This window comes from Chenopodium quinoa, unplaced genomic scaffold (assembly GCF_001683475.1).
Source record: "Chenopodium quinoa cultivar QQ74 unplaced genomic scaffold, ASM168347v1, whole genome shotgun sequence".
In the NCBI taxonomy this organism is placed as follows: Eukaryota; Viridiplantae; Streptophyta; class Magnoliopsida; order Caryophyllales; family Amaranthaceae; genus Chenopodium; species Chenopodium quinoa.
In genome coordinates this window covers 2,511,034-2,523,670 of record NW_018742951.1, presented here as the reverse complement: position 1 = coordinate 2,523,670, position 12,637 = coordinate 2,511,034, and positions in this window count along the sequence as shown.

Sequence of the window (12,637 nt, the reverse complement as noted above, 5' to 3'; positions counted from 1 at the left end):
TCGGTTAGTGTTAAAGGGGTTACTCGGTTAGTCTCTGTAGACACCTGATTGTGTCTCCCCAAAAACCAAACCCAGTGATGAGTACCTTTCACGTCTTTGATTAACGAGTTCGGTAAAGAGTTGAAGAGTCTCGTGAAGTTCCCTTAAGTCTTGACCATATTCCTAACCTTTTCTAAAATGTTTTAATCCAAAATCGTTCATTTCGTGCCCTAAACCCAAAATAAATCATTTCGTGTCCAACTCATAAAAACGTCCAAATCAGATTATTTTGGTCACTAATCTCGGTCCAATTATTATTTAGTTGGATGGGGTTTGAAAAGAGCTTTCCAAAGATATATTATAAGCCCAAATCCGACTTAAAACGAATAAGTTATGGCCAAAATACTAAAACGAGCCCAAATCGAACCTAGGCCCACCTAACCTATGACCCAAAATATGAGGGTCCAAATAATTTATTCCTAATTCTAAACTAATTAGGATTCCTTGGGAGCTTCTAGAAGTTTCTAGAAGGCTCTAATTTATTTTTTTCGAAAAGATAAAGATCTAAAGAGTTCGAAGCCGAATAAAACATCTCTTTATTAGTCCTTATCCTGATCAAATTCAAAGACGTCCGGATGTATTTCTTTGGCCCAATTCTATTGGAAATCAAATTCCGTACGAATGTTTATCTTTAGAAATCATCGCAGGACGGCAGAACCAATGTGCCGCGATAGTCCTATCGCGCTGCAATGGACACTGTCGCGCCATGATAGGTATATCGCCCCGCGATGAAACCTGTTTTATTCCGTTCGAAATTTTGATCTTTTCTGATCGCTTCGACTCTTTTTTTTCCTTATAAATAGAGGTCGTTTTCCATGTCAGATCATCAACAATCATCATAATAATCAATTCTCTTTCTTGATCCCCATGTTCTTAGCCTTAGCCTAAACACATCCTTGATATTCTCCCAAATCAATCACAATACTTCATTCACGAGATTCGAATACTCCAAGCCATCCTCGACGTAGGCTTCGACCTCGGCGTGAAAGGTTGATAGTTATGAGGGTTTGATCCCAAATCTATATTTCAATTCATATTTGATTTATTTACCTTATTGATTTAACTTTCTTGAAGTTTACTAACGTGTGTATTTTTTAATAGTAAGAATGTTGAGGCATCAAAGTAAGTAATTCAATCACCCTTATTATTCTTTGTTTTTGAGTATAAATCATGTTTACAATGTTATTTTAATTCCTAGTATCATGCTTAGGATGTCAATATGATTCCTAGTATCATGTTTATGATGCTTATTATAATTTCTAGTTTCATGTTTAGGATAACGCTTTGATTTGATTATTAGTGACATGATAGGATTTGTTATTAATCCGTTTAGTATCATGCCTAGGATCTTACTATTAATGATATTTTGATGATTTTGTTATGATGATGATGGTTGTATTAATCATATGTTGCTTGATTATTTATGATTTATTGTTATTGCTTGATCACACCCCTTTTTGCAGGTTTAAAGGGAATTTGTACTTGAAATCACGCTTAATAAGATAATTAATAATTGATTTTAGGCTTAATTTGATTTTAATTCAAGTGATCACCAATATTAGATTTGATTGTGCATTAATAATCAACCAACGCAGATTAAACACGTTTAGGATTAACTTGATGTATGTATGTTGATCGAAAAGCGCACATGAATATCATAAGAATTGAGTAGAGGTCTATCTAGGGCGGGTTCAATCTCATTTAGGTTGGATTCATACCATCATCCCCAAACATCTAGCCATGGTTCCGGACCACTATGGAGTTAGCGATCTTCGTGATCGTGAATGGGGTGTAACCTTCAACCCGTGAATGGTTTACAAGTTCCTAAAACTTGTTAGCGACTCTTTTATCTCTAGCTTCTTTTCCTTGGAGTGCCGCCATGCCTAAAAGCATGAATTGCAGTAGGGCTCAAGGAGTTGAAAAATGCCCCACAATTTTTGGCGACTCCACTAGGGAGGATTTGTAGATTGATTCCTAAAATTATTTTAGCAATTGATTTAGAATGAGTGGGTGAGACTTGAAAGATTCTAGATATTCATATGCGTAAGTTTGATTAACATTTTAGCATAAGCATATAAAGGTTCGCGTTGGAAAGACCATCTGTAATGCGTCAAAAACATAGGACATACACGTAGGAAAGGCAGCGAAAAATTGGAAAAAACATCGAAAATTGAAATTGCCGCATAACGTCAGAACTATCGCAGGACGTTGGGAACCAACGTCGGACGTTAGTCTTATCGCCAGACGATGGTTCCTACCGTCCATCGATGGATCTGGCGATTTTGTGCTAGCGTTCTGTCTTCGCGTTTGGCCGATTCTAGTACTGACTCGACGATTTTACTTCATGATTAAGTTTTTCCGACCTTTCTAAATCCATATGTGTTTTACATATGGTTTTAACCCTTGGGAATTCACGCTCTGTCCATCCTAATAAACGCTCCGCGCAATAATGTGTGCATCCGAGTTTGTTAAATTCACTAAACATGGAGTTGAGTTTAACTTGCGGGGTCCCATCCATCGTGCCAACCTTTCTAAGGTAAGGCTTCCGCGCGATGTATCCGGACTCTTAACCACGGACCCTCTTGGACACCATAAGTCTTGACCTTAGAGAACCAGAGCCATGTTTAGGTGGCAAACTCATTGCATCATATTGTGACTACTTGACCACTTGTGCATCTTTTACTTGTGCATACCTTGTTTGTGATTAAACTAACCCTTCATGTTGACTTATTTCTCGTAAATATGTCTAAACATACTAACCAAGGACTAAAAAGGACTTTGCTTAATTAAATTGGTTAATTAATATGAACCTATAAAGTCTAAATATACTCGACCTAGTGGACTATAGGCTTAAACCTTCGAAATAATCACTGAAAACAGATTACAGTGACGTCCTAATTTTGGCGCATCACTTTGATCTGTAGTGCAGGACGTTTGTTTCCAGCGCGCCGCGGTAGCATTATCGTGCCGCGTTGATGCCAACGCCCCGCGATAGTCCCATCGCCACGTGATGGTTCGGCTACTACTTTTTGAGTCTTCGTGTCGAGTCTCACTGTCACGATTAACTAGTTTAATGTATAAACATGGTCTTTACCTGGTCTTGTTTGAGTCCAACCACATGTCTAGTCCCATGGTTATCACACGAGTCTTGAACATATCACTGTCACTCACGAGTCCTTGCACACACTTTGTACATGTCCTTTTTTCACCATGACCATGCGTAGAGTCTTGCATGCGTTGTTTCTCGTCAATTTTTTTAGGGGGGTAAGTCGGATATTATCCTCCCAACATGAACTATTTTGCTTGAAAACTTGTCTCCCTTGCTTGATTCCCACAAAATATACACCCATTTTTTTCTTTTTAAACCTTATAAAGTACGAGTCCATTAGAGTCAAGTCATTAAAAGAGTCAATGGTTTAATTTTTACAGCGTTTGTTCAAGGAAAGAAAGGCGCTTGATTCGAGACAACACTTTTGTTCAAGTACTCCTTTTTCCAGAGCCCATTTCGAACAAGAAGAAAGGCAAAACCAATGGTAGCAACTAAATAAGAAGATGTCGACAAACTCCAACAGACCGTGGATGGTCTTGTTGAAATGATCAAAGGACTCAGCACTCAAATGGAGAAGGTTGAGGATCCTAATAAGCAAGTAACACCTGAGACAACCAAGCGCATTGAAAATAGCTTAAGTCAAATCTCCAATGACTATAAGTACCTTGGCATAAGCTCTAAGGGGATCTCAGTGGACAAAGACCTTCTTCCGTAGAAGTTATCTCCTAATGACATCCATAAGTTCAAAGCTACTAACATTCCTTATTTTCACTTGAAGGCTTTGAGACAATCATGGAGATCAAGGGGATTGATAAAAAAAGTCTTCCCCTCGCTTTTCTCTCTCTCCTTGGAACTAGTATGCCAACAATGGTTCTTCTCTATAGGTGCTAAGAAAATTGCTACTTGGGATACTATTACACATGTTTTCAGTGATAGATACAAATGTAATATTCAAGTAGAAACCGATCATAGAGAACTTGAAATTCTTAAACAAAAAGAAAATGAAGGCTTCACTGCATTTTACAATAGGTGGAAGGAAACTTCTGCCAAAATGATTGAAGTTCCAAGTGCGAAAGAGTCTGTGAGAATGTTCATTAAAAATCTCTAGAAAAGTATCAAAAGAATTTGAAGTATCAAACTTTGAACAATTTCAAGGCCGTCTACAACATAGGCGTTGATATTGAAGACAACCTTATAAAATCGAAAGCTGCTAACAATAGTAACAACAGTGGCTAGAAAGAAAAGAAGAACGACCATCCTTCTTCTTCCATAAACACCCAATCTAGTAACAATGTTAGCACCTTCAATCTAAAGGATGTCTTAGCCATGGATAATCAAGGGCCCAGAAGACAACTAAGGAAGGAGTTCACCCCTATTGGGATGAGCTATGACACACCGCCTTTGATCGTCTCCTTGCCAAAGGACTCATCACTCCTATTGGACCTATCCAAGATCCTGCACTTGTAAAGAGGTCACCTAACTGGATTCCTTATGCCCATTGCAAGTACCATCAAGGTAGGGGCCACACCACTGAGAGTTGTTGAAAGCTAAGGAAGCTATCCAATATTTGATCGATAACAACAAGCTTCCCGTGCCTCCTGCCAGTAAAAAGCCAAGCATCAACACTTCTCCACTTTCTGTCGCCTTCGCAATTTATGAAGATCAAACTTCTTTTGATCCATCACTTCTAATTAAGCCTATTGAAGAACTTTTCATGGAAGAAATTACTGCCCTTGAAGAAGAAGAGGAGGTATTCTTTGATGCTAGTACCGATTTCCAAGATGAGGTTACCAATGAAGACATTGCTAACCTTTCTAAAAAAGCTACTAAGGAGGACATGCTTCGTCTTTATAATACTCTTTGTATGGTTTATTTCGAAGTTCGAGGCCTCCTTGAACGAATAGAGAGCGCTGACCGCCACGCTATTCAAAGAAACTGTGACCCTCCTTCCTCTCATGGACTAAATACCGTTGGAAGAAAGCTATTTATTTTCAACGTTATTGAGCCACAAGAGAAAAGGAACAAGAAGGCTTACACTCCTATAGGCACCACTTATGAAAGAGGCTTTGACATGCTCCATGACAGGATATGGTCAAGCCTCTTAAACCAAAGCCATTTGAATCCCTTAAGAGAGTGGACAATCTGTATTGTAAATCCATCAATGTGGAGGCTACACAATTGAGAATTGTTTTCAGTTCAAAGAGCATGTCCAAGAGCTCATAGATGAGGAGAAGCTCTTCATCTTAAGAAAGAAAAACATCCCAAGAGAAGATAACACTATCCCTACCTCCAATGATACTATTGTCAATGGAATTTGGGACATTGATGATGAAGATGTATACCTGAAGGACATGGTTGAATCATCCCTTGTTGCACTCTATCCATACAATGACAATGATGATATTTGGGATGAAGACTCCCCAATCACAGTACTTACAAGGTCCGGGAGAGTGCAACAACCAGTCACAACTGTGCCTCCACCTGCAACACAACAAGCTTCAACATCTATCATAGAAGAAAATGATATAGTAAAAAAAACTTAAGAAGACTAAAGTAGAGATGAATGTGTGGAAGCTTCTAGCATCATCTCATGAGCATAGAGTTGCAGTGATGGATGCTCTAGTAAAAGTAGGAGTATATTTCGAAACCACTTCAGAAGGGTTGGCCAACTTCCTCACAAGTGACCTCCCTAGTCCAAATAATTTGATCACCATATTTGACAAGAACTTACCACTGGAAGGTGACAAACATAATAAAGCTTTACACCTCATGGTGGTATGCAAAAGGATGAACGTGACCACACCAAGCGGAAGGAAGATAGCCATAGTTACGGGAGAAGGCCCTATGTTTGATGAGTTTGAGTCGTCTAGGTCCGAGTTTAAGTCTCAATCCGAGTCTTCTTTAGAGTCTTCTATTCTTGAGTCTTCCAAATCCCTTGTTGTTGCACCCCCTACTATCAATGCTAGCTTAGAGTTTACCCCTAGAATAGTTAATAGCCAGGTCCCCACAAACCTTTCTCTTTTTGATGTAATGATTCAAGAGTTTAATAATATGAATTCTTCCGCTTACTCTTCGTGTTATTCCCTTACCAATGATGACGAGTGATTAGGGGATTTTTATCCACCAATCACCGTCTGACAAGTGGACCAACCAGGTTCCGCCACGTGTCCTTCACGAAGGCCAACAGGAGCCTGCCACGTGTCAACCACAGATACGTCCTCTACGGACCACTTTAGACACGCCACGTGTCCACCCATGCCAAATGGGAAAACCGGCCATCAAGGCCCAATCCAGTCTAGAGGCCCGATCAGCCCTAGGTTTACCCTAAACCTAGAGAGTGACACGCTTCTCAAGGCTATAAATACTTAATTAATCCTCATTAATCATGAATCGAATAATCAAGAAATCAAGCAGAGAATAACAGTTATTAACAACCGGCTAATCTCGCTAACGACGCAGATTACCAACACTAAGCACTCTCACCTAGAGAGATCTCATTACTTTAATTTCTGTATTGATTACTCCTTAATCAGGTACTAACTTGATCGTTGGAGGCGGAGCTCTCAGGAGTCTCCGTTATTTTGCAGGTACAGGCGTCCGGTTCCAGTCTCGGAATTGTAACTCTCCCGCAGGACATCAGAAAACCCCGAAACATTTGGCGCCGTCTGTGGGGAGAGTACTTCAGAGATGGCATCCAAGTCTGTACCGACTCCAGAAGAGAGGCGTCCCCTAGACGACCCTCAAGTTCAGTCGGACCATGATACCGAAAGTGAATTTGAAGTTGAAACTCATACAGCTCCAGACGGGACCCTAAGGGCCCGACGTACCCGTCATACCGAAAGGAGGGAACGGGAGCATCTTCAAACAGGAAGCGAGCCAGCAGGCGCACCGCTTGCTCGGCAACAGCCGACTGATGGGTCTTCTCCCATCACAAGGAACGAACTCATGACCTTCATGAGGGATTTCAAGGGAGAGATTCAAGAGTTGATCAACAAAAAACCACCTGCTTCAGTCAAAGAGCAGTCGGCCAAGAAACCTTCCACTTCACTGAAGAGGAAGCCAGTTCAAGGGCGAGAGGCGACTCCCCATCCTAAATCCAAGAAGCGGGAGCCACCTGCTCTTGATTTCACAAAACTCCGTTATCCTACGGGAAATAGGAAACCGGTTCGTCATATTCAGGCGGATGGGTCAAAGCAAACGTTCACAGATGCTCGGCACCTGCTAGAGCAGAAGAAGAGTGATCGATTATCAGAGTCGGCTTCTACTTCAAATTTTCAGGACAGTTTGCGAAATGCCTCGATGAGGCATACTCAGTCGTACCATGAGAGTCAGTCAGGCGGCACCTCCCGTCAGTCCGGCTTTCATAGTGCCCAGGCGGTACCAAACTTACCCTTTGTGCCACAACAACAGTATTTTATGCAGCCACCTCCATTTGGTGGACCTGCAGCAAAAAACGTCCAACCTATGGACTGGCAGCTACGGCTGCTTAGACTTGGTGAACAGCCGTCGGCCTTCTCAAAGGAAATTACTGAAGCCGCTCAGCCGGCCAAAGTAAAAAATGTTCTAGTAGGCGCCTATGACGGCACTACTAACCCAGAAGACCATCTGATGGCATTCACCAACCTGATGTACCTTCAAGGGTTGGATGATCCCACTTGGTGCAAGTGTTTCCCAGCGACTCTCAAGGGAATTGCACAGCAATGGTTCGGCAACCTGCCGACTGGTTGTGTAAACAACTTCAGGACGCTTGCTTACTTATTTGCCTCCAACTTTGCTATGAACATCCCTGCGAAGAAAACGACCCTTGATTTGGGAACAATTCAGCAGGGCGAGAAGGAGGGGCTTCGTTCTTACATCAGGCGGTTCAACCTGATGAGAATACAGATTCAAGGGTTACCGGATGAGGTAGCTTATACTGACTTTTTTAGAGGTCTCAAAGACGGGTCTACCTTTAAATTTGATTTAGTTCGAAAAAGGGTGGCGACTCTTCAAGAGGCCTTGATTGAAGCAGAAGCCTATATACAGGCGACTGATCTGTGTACGATAAAACAGTCGGAAGGGAAGAGGTTCGACAAAAGAGAGGGACGACAGAAACAGTCGTCCAACAAAGATGAGAAAAGAAAAGAGGTCTGGGCGGCTGATTCCTCTAAACAGCCGGCCCAGAAAAAGAAAAAAGAATTCAAACCATACTCCCCAAAGTATGTGTTTAACAAGGATAACCAGTTTATCCTAAAAGAAATAAAGGGACGGCTCTCAATTGAGAAGCCGCTCCCCATGAAGGGTTCTGCGAGCAACCGGAACCAAGACAAAATCTGTGCTTATCATGATGACGTTGGTCATCACACCAATGACTGCATCAGTCTCATGCGGTACCTAGACCGCTTGGCTGATCAAGGTGATCTTGACACTTATGTCAAGAAATCTACAGGGAACACTTCCTCAAAAAAGCAGTCGGCCAAAAAGAATCAACAGGCCGACAGTTCCGATACAGATGATGCAGTCGTCTACACTATTGCAGGCGGCTTCTCAGGAGGCGGCCCCACTATTAGGGGCAACAAAGATAATATAAGGCGGTTAGATGTAAATTCCGTTCACCAAGAACAGCCGTCCAAATATACATTTCCTGAGATTGTCATCACTGAAGAGGATCTAGGAGGAATAAGGGGGCCGCATGACGACCCTCTCGTTATTGAATGTAAAGTGGCCAACCAGAGAGTTGGCCGAATCCTCATAGATACCGGGAGCTCCTCAGATCTCATCAGCAGCAAATGTCTGTCAAAACTGAAATATCAGACGGACTGCATACATCCGGCCTCCCACCCTTTAATAGGTTTTGGAGGAGGAGTCGTCCACCCACTGGGACGAGTAGATCTACCCATTCGCCTGGGCGAAAAAGGGGAAGGACGACACATGGTAGTCCGATTCCTAGTAGTAGAGGAACTCTCGGCCTACAACATGATTCTGGGTCGACCAACCCTGAATAAATCCAAGGCTGTTATAATCCCGTCACTTATGCTGCTTAAGTTTGAAAGGGATAATGGAACAGTCGGCTCCCTAAGGGGAGATCAGAGGATGGCCCGAGAGTGCTATCTCTCGGATGTCAAGCCCACTGTTATGGCCACTGGGTCAAGTGGAGAAAAAACAGACCTTGACAACGTCAAGGAGAGTGCGCCTGTTCAAGAAACAGGCGACAAGAGGAGTGCGACTGTTCAAGAAACAGACCTTGACAACGTCAAGGAGAGTGCGCCTGTTCAAGAAACAGGCGACAAGCCGGATGAAATTCGTCGCAGAGAGCAGCTCCCTTTTGGGTGGAACATTGTTCTATAAACTAATCACACGACACCTATACGACTGTCCCCAAGGGCAACCACGTAGCCGTTTTTGAGACAAGGATAACTCTATCACTAACCAAATCACTGGTAGCAGTTGACATCTGAGTCAGATGACCGCCTGTATTACTTGGGATAGATGCAGGGGGTACCTATTGAGGTAATAGCCAACAAACATTGGCGAATCAAGGGGTCTAGCCGGCCTACGCCGCCTGGTACCTCTACTTCTCAAACAAAAGTGACGGCGACTGAGTAACTCCAACGTTAACTCATAGTCACTCCTTCAAATTTGGTATGGAATCTAAAAGTTTGAGTCGTCCGCCTGTTTTAAAAAAACAAGGGCACTCGAACCCCTATTCCTACTAAGTAACCTATTGAGTTAATAGCCAACAAACATTGGCGAATCAAGGGGTCTAGCCGGCCTACGCCGTCTGGTACCTCTACTACTCAATCTAGATTGCGACAAAGACTAAGTAACTCCTAAGTTAATAGTCACTCAAACTTAGTATGGAGCCTAAAAGGTATGAGTCGTCCACTTGTTTTCAATAAACAAAGGCTCTCAACCAATACTCTTGCTAGGTTAACAAATTACGAGTTAAAAGCCAACATTGGCAATAAAGGGAAACAACCGGTACCCGCCGCTTGTTCCTTGGCGACTAGGTAATTCTATTTACTTGGTCAGACAAATTGAATAAATAGTTCGAATACCGATTGAATAAATGGCCGACTGATCATCTATCCTGAAACAGACCACCAGTCGTCCAGGGGCATAGGCGGCATACTTACTATTTGTACCTGTCTTAACGTTCGGCCATACACAACAGTCGGTCTAGTGAACAAATTAAAAATACTTAGACAAATTTGAATCAAAACAAAAATTTGATTAAAAATGAGCCGGCCATTAAAGACCAGCAGAATATTCAAAACCCCGGCCCCCTGGCCGGGTAATTACAAAGCAAACGGCACGCAGGCCGTGGAAAAAATACTTAAAGCTTAAGAAGGGGGCAGTTCAGTATCAGCAGCCGCCGCCTGGTCAGCACTCTTCTTGCTGGACTCGGCCTTAGCTGCACCCTCTTTTGATGCCTTACCCCCTAGTGGCACAAGCGCCACGACCGGCTCTTCCTCCTCCAACGCACCGTCCAACGCCTCTTCTTCAGCAGCCGCCAGGATCTGTTGATTATATATTTCCGAACACTGGCGGTACGTTCTTTCCCATGAGGCAAAGTCGGCACTGGGGAACAGTCGTTCCCAGGTCATGCGCTGGATTTGAGCGGAGTCTTCCACCATCTCCCGGACGAGCTCTTGTTTCTCTTGCTCGGCCTTATCCGAGAGCTCTTGGGTAAGACTCTTCTCTTGGTTCACCAGGCGTTCTTTTACGTTGGCCAAAGATTTCTCCATGGCTTCGTAAGAGTGCATTTTTTGGCGAAGAGGTTTCAGCTCGGCCTTAAGGTTGGTGACGGTCCCCTCCAGCTCGTCAACCTTCTTTTGGGCCGCCTCTAACTGAGCCCGAACAGCGGCGGTAGCCTGCGCCTGATAATAAAGAAGATCAATGGTCAGTACTTCATTTTGGGCAATTTGAAACATTGCCTTATCACAGCTGGAGGCGGCCATAGCCTTTGCGGCCTTTACCTCTTTGTTTTTCCGATCAATCGGCTTGCGAAGGCTGTTGACTCGGAGCAGGGCCTAAGTACAAAGAAAAACAGGCGTCAGTTTCCAAACAGAAAAGTTAACAGGCGTCCTGGAACTCAAAAGCTCAAAAATATGCTAAGTGTACCTCACCAAGAACCCCTGAAATCCCATCAAGGTCAAGGGTGCCGGCACCCCTGACCGCCTCCCTGTCAGATGGAGGAACTACTTTAACCATTGACTTGGCTACCTCAACCAAGTCAAGCCCTTGGGGGCCGGCTGCATTAAGTGAAAGGAAAAAACAAGTTAGACCTAGTCAAGGAGGAAGCAAGGGTGAGTTTTTTACAAGTGAGTATTCATACATCTAGGCGGCCCCGCCTGGGTTTTTGAAGAAGTGGTCGGCTGCTTCTCAGCCGCCACTGTTTTCCTGGAAGACCCAGGAGAGCTTGCAACAGTCGTCCTCCGGGCCTTGGGGTCCGGCTGTTGCGAGGAAGAAGCCCTTGGAGTGCCAGACTGAAAACAAAAAGAGTTAGTATATGCATAAGACAACTAAAAGAGGAAGAGTTTTCAAAGCTTACCAAGGGTGCCTCCTTGTTGGGGGAGTCGGCATACGACTGCTTCATGAGCGAGGCCCGCAACATGGCCGCCGCAGTCTTAGATGCTGATATTTTACTCATGGCGTCAGCTGCAAGAAATAAACAACAAAGTTAGTAAAAATCCCAAGTAAACAAGGCGTGAAAAAACAGAGTATTCGTCAGGCCGGCTACCTCTAGAGCACCGACTGCCGAGGCCACAGGCGGCCAAAAAGTACTCGTCATAGAGCCACTTGAAGCTCGGGACGCAGTTTAGGGGTACTTGCTCTCGTACCCCTGAAGTAGAGTTCACCCTAGTCTCTACTTTGAAGAGTCCTTTGTCTAGGATCTCTTTTTTAGCCTTTGGGGGAACAGGCGGCATGCTGCGGCCGCCTGCGAGAAGAGGCGGATCCCTATTCCACTTGTTAAAGCGTTTGTTCAGCTCCGTGTCTGAACCCTCGATAATAAGGAAGGTGTTCCGCCAATCCTTCCATTTGTTCGCCTTACCTTTTGTCATGAGGTAACCCCTATGGCTTGTTAGTTGGTACCAGCCGGTACCTCCCGACTTAGGGGTCCGGCTGAGATAGTTCATATGGGCGAAAGCCTCAAAGCTTGGCTCCACCCCGTACATTTCGCACCCGGCCACATAGCCGAGTACGTTTACCCAAGAGTTGGGGGCTAACTGCCATAACCCCAGATCATACCCATCTAAAATCCGCTGAACAGCCGGATGTAATGGGAAGCGCAGTCCGGCTTTGATGGCCGCCACATAGCAGCCAAAGCAGCCGTCACCATAGCTGGTACCAGCCGGCCAGACGACAGTGTCTTCTGGATCCGGCACAAACAGTAAGAATTCCGGGCCCATTTTGTGGTTAGCAATAAAGCTCGCCACGTTGTCTTGCATGGTTGCAATCCGGCTCCGGGGTACCCTGCAGTAGTAGGGGGCGTTTTCCTCTCTGTAAGAGGCGGACGGCTCTGCCCAATTATCCCCCTTCTCAACTGCATGAGAAAGTCTCGCCTCT